This window comes from Siniperca chuatsi, linkage group LG3 (genome assembly GCF_020085105.1).
Source record: "Siniperca chuatsi isolate FFG_IHB_CAS linkage group LG3, ASM2008510v1, whole genome shotgun sequence".
Taxonomy (NCBI): domain Eukaryota; kingdom Metazoa; phylum Chordata; class Actinopteri; order Centrarchiformes; family Sinipercidae; genus Siniperca; species Siniperca chuatsi.
The window spans coordinates 33,674,023-33,686,048 of NC_058044.1; the positions used below are offsets into that span (position 1 = coordinate 33,674,023).

At 38.2% G+C, this 12,026-nt stretch overlaps 1 long non-coding RNA gene across 3 annotated transcripts; it reads left to right on the forward strand.

Moving 5' to 3' along the window:
* The first annotated feature begins 1,400 nt into the window (after nucleotides 1-1,400).
* On the forward strand, nucleotides 1,401-10,176 carry LOC122873798. 3 transcript variants are annotated; one of them, XR_006377514.1, is made up of 6 exons: nucleotides 1,401-2,106; nucleotides 3,085-3,212; nucleotides 4,130-4,265; nucleotides 4,476-4,869; nucleotides 4,985-5,179; nucleotides 10,136-10,176. It is a non-coding gene; the product is annotated as an uncharacterized LOC122873798 (long non-coding RNA). The 3 variants fall into 3 exon arrangements; XR_006377512.1 differs by lacking the exon at nucleotides 10,136-10,176 and having other exon boundaries at nucleotides 1,412-2,106; nucleotides 4,985-5,958; XR_006377513.1 differs by lacking the exons at nucleotides 1,401-2,106; nucleotides 10,136-10,176 and adding an exon at nucleotides 2,528-2,587 and having other exon boundaries at nucleotides 4,985-5,958.
* The last annotated feature ends 1,850 nt before the right edge of the window (nucleotides 10,177-12,026 follow it).

Genomic DNA, 12,026 nt, shown 5'->3' on the forward strand with positions numbered 1-12,026 from the left:
GAAGAAGCTTAATGTGCATAATCTTCAGTAAAAGCTTGAACATTACAGTCTGCATCTCACATGCACCAAGGCTGTGATTTAATTTACTGAAATCTCCTTTCTGTTCTTTGGGTTTGGGCACAAGCTTCTCTAAAAAATATCTTTTGGCTTAATTCCGGTTTGTCTTGGTTTTGGCAGCATGCCCAGTGGCTTTTTGACTTCTGCCTTAATCTGAAAGTGAAAACCCTGTTCCTGCATCAACACTGAGTCGTCTAAGAGACCTAAAGGAAACATAATTGCTCTATATTTCTGGCCAATAAAACTACCTGTTGTAAGCATAAATATATGGATAATGAAACGGACATGTATTGGTGTAAAAATAAATCAATATAAAACAAAGTGAAACTTAGTTGCTGCTTTTGTGTTTTTAGTTACCTACTTGATTATCAAAATTGTCATCAATGAAAGTTGTCAACCAATCACGTAATTGATTGTTTCAGCACTACTGCTCACTATAGGCTTTTTTATTTATCAAAACTATACTATAACCAAGCAGTAGTGGAATGTAACTGACATTTACTCAAGTACTGTACTCTCTCTCTCTCTCTCTCTCTCTCTCTCTGTGTGTGTGTGTGTCTGTCTGTCTTGAGATACTTGTACTGTACTTGAGTATTTTTATTTAGTTACTATATACTTTAACTTGACAACATTTTAGATTTAACATACAAAACATTTGATCAGCACATAAATTATGCTTTGTTATAAATTAAATATCAACAAATAGCATATCAACTTTACTTTGGCTCCACTTCAGCTATCACCAACATTAAAATCCAGCTAACCTTAATGCATATGATTAATAATTGAATAATACAGTATAATATATAGCCTAATATAACACCCACAGGGCCCATTTTTCTACACAATACAGTACTTATAATATTTTAGGTACATTTTGCTGATAGTAACTTATTTCTGTTGTTTTACTTAAGTAAGATTTTAAATGTAGTATTTTCTACACATTGGTATTGCTACTTTTACTCAAGGAGCCAAATTCTTCTTCTACCGCTGCCAAAAAGTATACTATCAGGACACAAAGCTTAAAGTGTAACTAAACCCCCAAACAGCTGAAAACCAATGCATATGGGTATTTAATAGTGTTATTGATGGATTCAGATCCAACTTTTAGTGGAAAATATTTGAATTCTACATATTGTGTTATAAATATGCATATAGACTGCCCTCTACAGGTTGAAACCCGGCTATTGCAATTGAATTTTGCTATTGGCTGATCTGGAGGCAGATCCTCTCCTATGACACCAACGTCGACTGAGTGACTCTACACACTGTTAGTATTTGCTAGCTAGTGGCCAGAATGGGCTGACTACCAGCTTTATATGACTGCGGTGGTCAGTCTGTCTGTCACTATGGTCGGTATCGCCTTACCTCCCGTGTCACACACTGACCCCTACAGCGGTTGCGCATAGCCACTCTGCTGCATTTTTTGAATATGCTGGGAGGGAGGCAGCTAGCAGAATTTAGGGGTTTAGTTACACTTCAAAATCTCATTCACACACAAAAACATCACACACGTGTCATTTAACAAGCTAGTTTAATATGGAAATATTTGCGCAAGTAACGTCTTGTCTTGTTTAGACAACATGAAAATGCGTGTTAACGTAAAATATTTCTACACGTTAACACAACAAAAATTGACGTCTTAACGTGGCTTTTCTGGTAGTGGCCAATCAGGGACCCTGAATGAAGGCACTCGTACATATTCATGAGGAAGATGGAATCAATGATGTCGAACCACAACGCAAGTGAGCATGGGACCTACGTTTGTGCATAAATTACTAATGTGGGCATCCAGGCACACGTTACAGGAATCTACGTATACCGCAAAGGAAATTCTGTGTATGAAACGTAAACCAGAATTTAGGTTTAGAAGAAGCCAATCTAAACTTTCAGCGGGGAAACAGCGAAGATTCAGATTGAAGTGGAGAAGAAAGCTAGTTTGGTGATGGCTCTGTGGAAGTTTTTGTGCAATTGCAACCGCACATTTAGGGAGTGCACAAGACTAGCAACATCGGACGATGGGGCAACAGACCAAGCAGCTTTGGCAAGGTAAAATCACTAGCTTTATGCTGTAATGGCTAACCCCGTTGTAACGTTAATTGCTAACTCTCTGTTGTAGGTAAATCAGCTGAGGTTCGGAAAAAGCTAATGTTAGACCACGTTGTCAGCGCGTTCGTTTATTTGCAAAAGAAAAGTCTGGAGAGAAGCTATTCCTTAATTTGGCATTTATTAAAACATTGGAGGATCAAAAGCATCTTGTACAAGGATCTTTTCTATTCAGAAAACCACAGTTAGCACGCTGTTAATCTGTAGTCATCATCCTAAAAAATAATGCTATTCTTAATATTACACAGAGTTTTAAATGAAAATGCACAACTATCTGATAGGTTTCTACAGAGGGGAGGAGCTGTGGTTTAGACTTAGCTCTCCCTTCGGTGGTGCACAGGCTGGTCCCAGCCTCTTGCCACACGATTCCACCCTTCGTTTGGAGACAGCGCCCTAGTGGAGGAATCCTACACTTCATCTGTTTGTAAGTTGCTAAAGTCTCTGCTTCGTTCCCCACAACTGATACTTCTCCTCTCATGGCCATTACAATACATACTGTCCTCAGTACATGATGTTCTTTCTGATCTCCCTGTTTCTTTGTATAAATGTAAGCCTGTTTGCAACAGCTAATCAACTTTTCCCCGCAGTCAGCAAGTCTGCAGGACAACACTTTGAATTGTTAAGCCTCATGCTGTGTGTGTGTGTGTGTGTGTGTGTGTGTGTGTGTGTACAAAAGTTTCAACATGGTATTAATATAATAGGCAAGCAATCTTCGTTTTAAGTTTTTGATTCTCACACTACCCAAGCTGTACTTTTGTTAAAACATTAATTTGACATAACAGCAGTCTTTTTAAACTTTGTGGGTAACTGGTACTTGATAAAGTGGCTGGTCTGAATCTTATAATGTTAGCCTGTGTGTGTTTTTGTCCTTTACTTAGCCTGTTGCTTTGCTTAACGTTACTGTGTTTATTTCCAACCTAGAATGCAAACAATGGAAGCAAGTCTCCGGTGGGCAAGAGGAAGACATGTTGAGCCGGAGTTAGCTGACCAGTTGTTGGATCTGATCTTGGAATTTTGTCAGGAGATTGGGGAAGATCAACCACGGCCTCGTAAGTTTCCTCGGTTTCACGAACAGATGAAGCCAAAGAATGTATTCCTACATGTACATCGAGTAGTCATAGGCATACATTGACTAACTAGCTTTCTCAACTCTGCAACATAAACAAAGGCCTATCTGGGTAGGGTCTCACCCACATGGTACCACCTAAATGTTACAACCATAATAATCTGATCAGTGTTACTGAACGCTGGTGGCTTGTCATGATGTGTTAGAAACTTTATAATAACATTATTTTGTTGTTGGTTTTCAGAATCAGAAATACTTTATTGATCCCAGAGGGGAAACTCTTTTGTTGCAGCAGCTCACTGTCACGTCAGTGCACACAGGAATAGAAGTTCTAAGCAAATCAGAATATAATACACTATAATACAGGTAAGATAAATTAAGTACCAAGTGAATATAAGTATAAAATTAAAATAAGTGTAAAGTACAAAATGGATTTACCGGTTGATGATAAGTATGTACGGTATAATAATACAATGTAATAATATAAGTAGTAAGTAATAGTGCATGAACTGTCAAGTTAAGTGTAGCTTATTAAGATGATTATGAGACGGTGGATATTGCACAGCAGTATTAGAAGTATGAATAAATATCAATAAATAGGGAATTTTAAACTGAAAAGAGTATATTGCACAGCATTACTAAACAGAGAATATTGCACAATTATTTCAAGTATTGCAGTGATGATGATCAATGTCCAGTTTAATGACTTAGGGTCATGTAGACTAACAGTTTTACAAAACATTTACAGAGAAACACTGCTATTATTAATCATTTAAATAATTAATATGCTCATTGTTTCTTTTCAAAGGTACCCAACCAGTAGGCAGTACAATGTTTGTGCTAAAGTACCATGTTTGTGTTAGTCATTCTCTGTGAAGTTTCTTGTACTATCATTCATAGGATTCTTGGTTAGGAATGCTTAAGTCTAAAAAGGAGCAAAACCCACTTGTCAGTCCTGAGGTAGAGTACAGTACTGTCGGTGTCTTCAGCAGAAGGGAACTCATCACAGGCACAACAACCAGCAAAGGAAGCCATGGTAAGTGTTGATTATTCCACAAGCAAATCAGAAGCTTATTCTCTTCACAAGTGGAAATTAAAATAATGAATAACCTGTGATGAAATTAAGCCCATAGTTTGTTTTGCCTGATTTTCACAAGCAGTAGCTCGCAGGATGACATTGTTACTGTTGTCCATCCTAACCTTACACTTGCATAACTTTGTCTGATTTTCTTTCTCATCCATCCAGATGGCTGCTGTCGGGGATGCTGCAATTCAAGTAGTAACCACCCTAAAGCCTGCTGCACACTACAAGCTTTTGCCTCAAGACAAACAACTCTTGCAATTTAAGTTCAATAAGGTCGTAGTAATTGTTACTGTTGATCATCCTAACTGTTAGAGAGACTGGAGCTTCAGGAGCTACAAACCAGAAGCCCACACCTTGCTCAGACAATGTTAAGAATTTATCTGTGATAACACAAAGGAAAATCAATGTCTGTGTGCTACATTTGTATTCACTTTACATTATTAAATAAAAATCAAAAACTGGTTCTAATTTAATGATTACGTTTTATTTTTTTCTGTCTTACTAGACAGCTGCTGGAGATTCTCTTTGCCACAGTGATATCTCCTTAATTGCCAATGTAAGTTTTCAGCTGCCACTGCAGCCTGTTAAATCACACTAATAGTGCTTGAACACCACATTGTAAATATCATATATTCATGTCAGGTACTGTATTTGTTGTGTGCTTTTCATAGGTGCCGAAGGCTCCAACACCTGTGCTGCTGGTGAGCGGGAACCCCTTTAGTGCTGGAGGTGAAATCTCTCTTCACATAGAGGAGCCAGATGATATCTCAGTGGGATTTGGTGCCCTACTGGGGATCTATTTCATCTTTGGAGTTAGATATGCAGAGAATACAAGGAAGACTGTTATTTTTATCCACCAGTGAATGGTTGGTATGAAGTCAAGTTCCAATAGGAGTCATTATTCACCTATACAGATATTGATACACAGACATTTTGTCAGCTGCCTGTGATTATTTTGAGACATTATATTGTTGTTATATTGAGTACACACACACATATTTTTATGGGAACAAGTACAAAACAGTGAGCCTCATATGAGTCCTCACACACAAGCGCGCACGCACTCACACACACACTCTCTTTCTCTCTAGTTCTGAGTCAAGTCCATTGTATTGAATTCTTGGATTAATGGATTTATTGACATTATTAAAGGAGCTCAGCCTATTACTTAGCTACTAAGATGTCCAACCCAGGAGTGACCTGATTGACGAGCTTAGCTTTAGCTTGATGTTACTGTTCATTGTGTGTTGCGTTCAGTACAGAATCCACAGGGCGTTGTTTGGTTGCAGAATAACAATCTCTTTATTTCCTCCACCGTGCTTAAATGTGAACAAAGTGCATTTTCCAGTTTCATCGAAAACCAAACACTCTTCCTACAGCATGACAAACAAACTTTTTAGCGCCACAGCGTTCTTTTGCCCTTCCGAGGTCAAACACCTGATGACAGGAGTGACTTCCTACCTTGACTTAACATGAGCTCTTGATAGTAGCACAGCAACACCCAATGTACAAAAAAGGAAATAATTACATTCAGGTTATTTCAACAATGTATTTGGTTCTTACAGCCAATATATAATGTTTATTGTATTTATTCCTGTGTAATATTTTGTATTTATTGAGTTTTCAGGATTTATTTTTTGCAAATTATAAATGCTCAACCCTCAAAATCACTTGAACCATATCAGACTGAAACTTGTGCGTATCCCTGAGAAAATGAAGTGAAGGAAGTGAGCCACCAAACTCCTCAAGACTCAGGATTGCCATCTATAGCCCACTACTAACTCATTTGTTTTGTATACATTGAGCTTAGAGTATTTCAGACAAAATCCCTCCATAACATCATTGAGGACTACAGCAGTGCTCTGCCTGTCATAATTAACTTAATATGTAACATCTGAGCCCCAGGAAATAGGGAATGGTAGAATCTCAAAAAAATCGATTTTTCTTTTCCCTCTGAATATTGTGTAGCGTATGTAAGCCACTGATAAGTACATACCAAAACATTACAGGATCATCAATATAAAGTGGAATTCCATGTTAAAGATAAAGCACACAGCATTATACATGGTTTCTCATACTTGCTGGTCACTAATCCTCATTCATTGATGTCACAAAAATGTGAATATGCATAGTGACGCCTCTCGGTAGGACTGGTTACATCACAAGCAGACACAGATGTGTAAATGATTGTTATTCACATTTATATTAAAGTTGAAATTGAATGGGATAAAACGTGCATAATCATGATATAGTTAACTGCTGGCACTCAAGGTGAGCCATAGATTAACCTAATATTTTGGTTTGTGTGCTCCATGAACTATTCACCTGGGAACAAAAATCACTGTGCCTAAGACTTTAGACAAGAATGGAACAACCCATTGGCTGAGACAGGTATTTGCGTGTTAAGACGCCAAAAACCGTGACGTCTTAAGATGTAGAAAATCTACCTGACGTGTTAACGCGTCAATTTTTGTTGTGTTAATGCGTAAAAATTTAGCATGTTAGCACCACCAAACATTTAACGTCAAACCAAGCTAGCCTTACTATAACTAACCTCAACCGGGGTAATGTTATCTTTACGGTTGCTTGCTTCACTAACATAACCACATTCAGGCATGCCATTTTTCAAAGCTAACGTTAATGCTTTTAGAATCAGTGCTTTTCAATGTCTCAATCTCAGTTTCATGCAGAACATCGCAACATTATCCAGAGCATGTTATTGTGCAGTTTAAGGTTAAGCCTGAAGTTAGCTTGCTAACGTTAACCCCCAGACCCAGCTTCGTACATTATTAAACATTATTATTAAGAATATAATAATAATTAATAATAATAATAATAAATTAAACAAATTGCCAATATTTGTGTTTGAAATATGGAATGCACCTATTAAGGAAGCATAAGGATAAACGTAAATACAGGAAGATTGTTATTCATTTCGGCAGTAACGACTCCCAATTGGGCCAATCGGAGGTCACTAAAGTTAATGTTGAGTCGGTGTGTACATATGCAAAGACAATGTCGAACTCTGTAGTTTTCTCTGGGCCCCTACTAAACCTGACAGATGATGACATGTTTAGCCGCATGTCTTCATTCTGCTGCTGGCTGTCGAGGTGGTGTCCAGCAAACGATGTGGGCTTTGTAGATAATTGGCTGACTTTCTGGGGAAGACCTGGTCTGATTAGGAGAGACGGCATTCATCCCACTTTAGATGGAGCAGCTGTCATATGTAGAAATCTGGCCGAATTTATTAGTGGACCTAAACCATGACAACTCAGAGTTGAGACCAGGAGGCAGAGTTGCAGTCCTACACCCTTCTCTGCGCTTCCAGAGAAGTTACCCACCCAAAACTCCTTGATGGTGTCTGCCCCCCGACCACTTAAATTAATAAAATCAAAAGTTAACAGAAGAGGAGTTATAACGACTTAATATTATAAAGAGTACTGTCTAGACCTGCTCTATAGGAAAAGCGCAATGAGATAACTTCTGTTATGAATTGGCGTTATATAAATAAAATTTAATTGAATAGTTATACATAAAAACCTAAACAAAAACCTGAAATAGCACAACAAAATAGGAGGATTAAATGTGGACTCTTAAACATCAGATCGCTGTCATCTAAAGCTGTACTAGTGAACAATTTAATATTAGAGTATCATATTAACTTATTTTGTCTTACTGAAACCTGGTTTGGTCATGAAAAATATGTTAGCCTAAATGAATCCACTCCACCCAGTCATATTAATGCTCACATTCCTCGAGGCACTCATTTGAAAGCCTTGTTCTTAGTCTTTCACACCCAACCTGGAAAACACAACAGCCAATTCTATTTGTTTATATTGTACTGCGCTCCTGGTCCTTATTCTGAATCTGAGTTTTTATCAAGTTTAATCCTTAAAACAGATAACGTAATTATTGTAGGCGAGTTTAATATTAATGTGGACGTTGAAAAATGATAGCCTTAGCACTGCGTTTATCTCATTATTAGATTTGTTTGGCTTTTGTCAGAGTTAATAGTCTTTCCACAGAATCCTTCATTTTTGGACCATTATTTAATAACTTTTGAACTCCTATTACTGTACTGCACGCAATTAGGCAAAAACTCCTACTCTAGATGTCTATCTGATAGTGCTGTAGCTAAATTTAAGGAAACAATTCCATCTGCATTTAATTTGGTGCTATGTCTCAATATAACAGTGGACTCCTATGCTAATTTCAGCCCCTCCCAAATTGACCATCTTGTTGATAGTGCTGCAGGCTCACTGCGAATGACACTCGATTCTATCGCCCCTCTAAAAAAGAAGATAATAAAACAAAGAAGGTGGTATAACCCCCAAACCCGCAAATTAAAGCAAACATCGCAAACACTTGAAAGGAAATGGCATTCCAGCAACCTGAAAGAATCTCGTTTGGTCTGGCAAGATAGTCTTAAAACATAGGAAAGCCCTCCATAATGCCAGAGCAGCTTACTACTCATCATTAATCGAGGAAAATAAAAACTATTATAATTAATTAATATTTTCAGCACTGTAGCCCAGCTGACAGAGAGTCACAGCTCTATTGAGCCATGTATTCCTATAGCCTACAGTAGGAACAACTTCATGAGCTTCTTTAATAATAAAATTTTAATTATTAGAGAAAAAATACACAGGAACCTTAGAAACAGCTGTAAAGCCTGATATATATTTAGACTGCTTTTCTCCTATTGACTTTCTTCAACTAACTTCAACGATTAATTCATCTAAGCCATCAACCTGTCGCTTAGACCCCATTCCAACTAGGCGGCTTAAAGAAGTTTTACACTTAGTTAGCACTTCTTTACTGGATATGATCAATCTGTCTTTATTAGCAGGCTATGTACCACAGTCCTTTTAAAATAGCTATAATTAAACCTCTTCTTAAAAAGCCCACTCTTGATCCAGGGATTTCAGCCAACTATAGATCTATATTTAACCTTCCCTTTCTCTCTAAGATTCTTGAGAAAGCAGTTTTGTGTATTAAAGGAACTGCAATAAGCTGGTTTAAATCTTATCTATCAGATAGATCTGTTTGTACACGAACGGTGAGTCCTCCGTGCACACCAAAGTTAGTCACGGAGGTCCACAAGGTTCTGTGCTTGGACAAATTCTATTCACTTTATATATGCTTCCTTTAGGCAATATTATTAGGAAACCATCCATAACCTTTCATAGTTATGTGGATGATACCCAATTATATCTATCGATCAAGCCAGATAGTTAAACTAAAGTTAGCTAAACTTCAAGCATGCCTTAAGGATATAAAAACCTGGATGACCTGCTATTTTCTGATGTTAAACTCTGACAAAACTGAAGTTATTGTACTTGGCCCCAAACACCTCCGAGACACATCTAAAGATATAGTAGCTCTAGATGGCATTGCCCTGGCCTCCAGCAACACCGTAAGGAACCACTGAGTTATCTTTGTACTTGTTCCCAGAATACAGGGTTACTTGTGGTTCCTAGAGTCTCCAAAAGTAGAATGAGAGCCAGAGCCTTCAGTTATCAAGCTCCTCTCCTGTGGAATCGGGTCCAGTTTGGGTTCAGGAGGCAGACACCATCTCCACATTTAAGAGTAGGCTTAAGACTTTCCTCTTTGATAAAGCTTATAGTTAGGGTTGGCTTGGGTGAGTCCTGAACCATCCCTTAGTTATGCTGCTACAGGCCTAGACTGCCGGGAGACTTCTCTCCTCCTCTCCCTCTGTATGTATTTTTATCCCATTACTGCATGTTACTAACTCGACATCTTCTCTCTCCCATATTTCTGTGCTTTCTCGTTTCTCTCCTCTCTCCTTCTGTCGCTTTCAGCAGGTATTTCTACCTCCAGAGCTGCAGAGACTGGATCTTTGGTTGTGGCCCACCTGCTGCCCCCGTGTTCCTGCTCGACAACTGCTACTACAATTGTTGTTATTGGCTTTGTCACTATTATTGTCATTATTATTCCTATGACTATCATTCCTACTATTATTACTTTATTAATATTACCACTACCATTACATTATTACTATTTTAAAATTCTAGGTGGAATTTGCATTGTGCTTCCCTCTCCCCCACCCCCCTTCTCTCTTTCTTTCTCTCTCAAAACCCAACACGGCAGTGGCGGATGGCCGCCCACCATTGAGTCTGGCTCTGCTCGATTTGTTGGGTCTCTGTAAATATTATAAAGAGTACTGTCTAGACCTGCTCTATAGGAAAAGTGCAATGAGATAACTTATGAATTGGCGCTATATAAATAAATTGAAAAGAGCGCTGATTTTATCGCCATTCAAGCAGATGAGACGACTGACATTTCCACCCACTGCCAGCTGGTGCTTGTGGTGTAGCTGGTGCTGCATCAATGCCAACAGTAACATCCAACGGCGGTTTTTCGAGTACATATAATCGCCACAGCACTTATGGAGAGGCTAAGTACCTGGACAATGATCGTCAAAAAGGGGTGGGTATGTTTACGCCAACCAATAGCAAGGAAGCCTTAATGGTCCAAACGTCTTAAGACGTTCAAAATGGCCTAGAGCCGCGATGGTGAGGTGTGTTTTATATATATATATATATATATATATATATATATATTTTTTTTTTTTTTTTTTTTTTCCTTTCCCCAGCAAATGCATCGGCCATCATGGATTCTATGACATAGGGATACTCCAGGTCACCAAAGATTCTACAGAGAAGTGCTGTCTTGTCCTCCACTGCACCTGCCCCACTTTCCAGATCGTGCCAGATGGCCACAAAAGATGAGGCAATTTAGAGGTTTAACACATGACATTTATGTGAAACCAGCTGTTCATATTTATAGTATCCTCAGCCAAAGACATACTCAGTCACATTTGTTTATTTGTGAGATGTCTCAAAAACCTGAGGGGCCATAAAAGGGGGAGTTTGACACATCATTTGACTGGTCTTCCGCACAAAATGGACAGATCGCGTGCCGCCTACTTCAGTCAAGAGGAACAGGTCGTTATAATGGAGAGCTATGTAGAATATAAAAAAATATTATAGCAAAAAGCAACATTGCATGTGCACATAAGACTAGAAAGGAATGCTGGCAGAAAATTGTGTTAATTCGTAAGTTCATATATTTATTTTACCACTCAATGCACTCTTTAATGTCTGCCGTTTATTTCTAACGAGACAGCTGCACACCGAGCTCTTAAACTTTAAACTTTATACATTTAAACATACTGAAGAAGTGCTTTTGGTCTGACACTGGATATGTGGAAAAATCTTTTTTTTTTTTTTTGGCCAAATCAAAATGAAATTAATTTTATTAATTGAATATTCTCTGTGATAAATATCAGTAGACTAATCAATTTTCTCCTGTCTTCTATTAGCTGCAATACCACCAGTTTAAAACAGACTTGGCAGCAAATCAAGACCAAGCATAAAAACATAAGTAGGCCTATGCATTTTCTGTATAAGCAACTGAATGCATGTAGGTTCCTGTGGCAACATGATGCATGCATTTTCCGCTACTGTAACTGCAAGGCTTCGTTCATTGGCATTGGCAACATATGGCTCAACAGGTTTACATATATAATTTATTCCCTCAGCTGAGAATCGATAACGCTCATGGAGAATATCGTCAGGAAAAGAATTATTAAAAGGGCAGTGCTTTTTACAAACGATTTAAATCCCAAACTCTAAACATAATCTCCGGAGCAGATTAGGTGGTGCAGCATAAATTACCATGATGATCTAG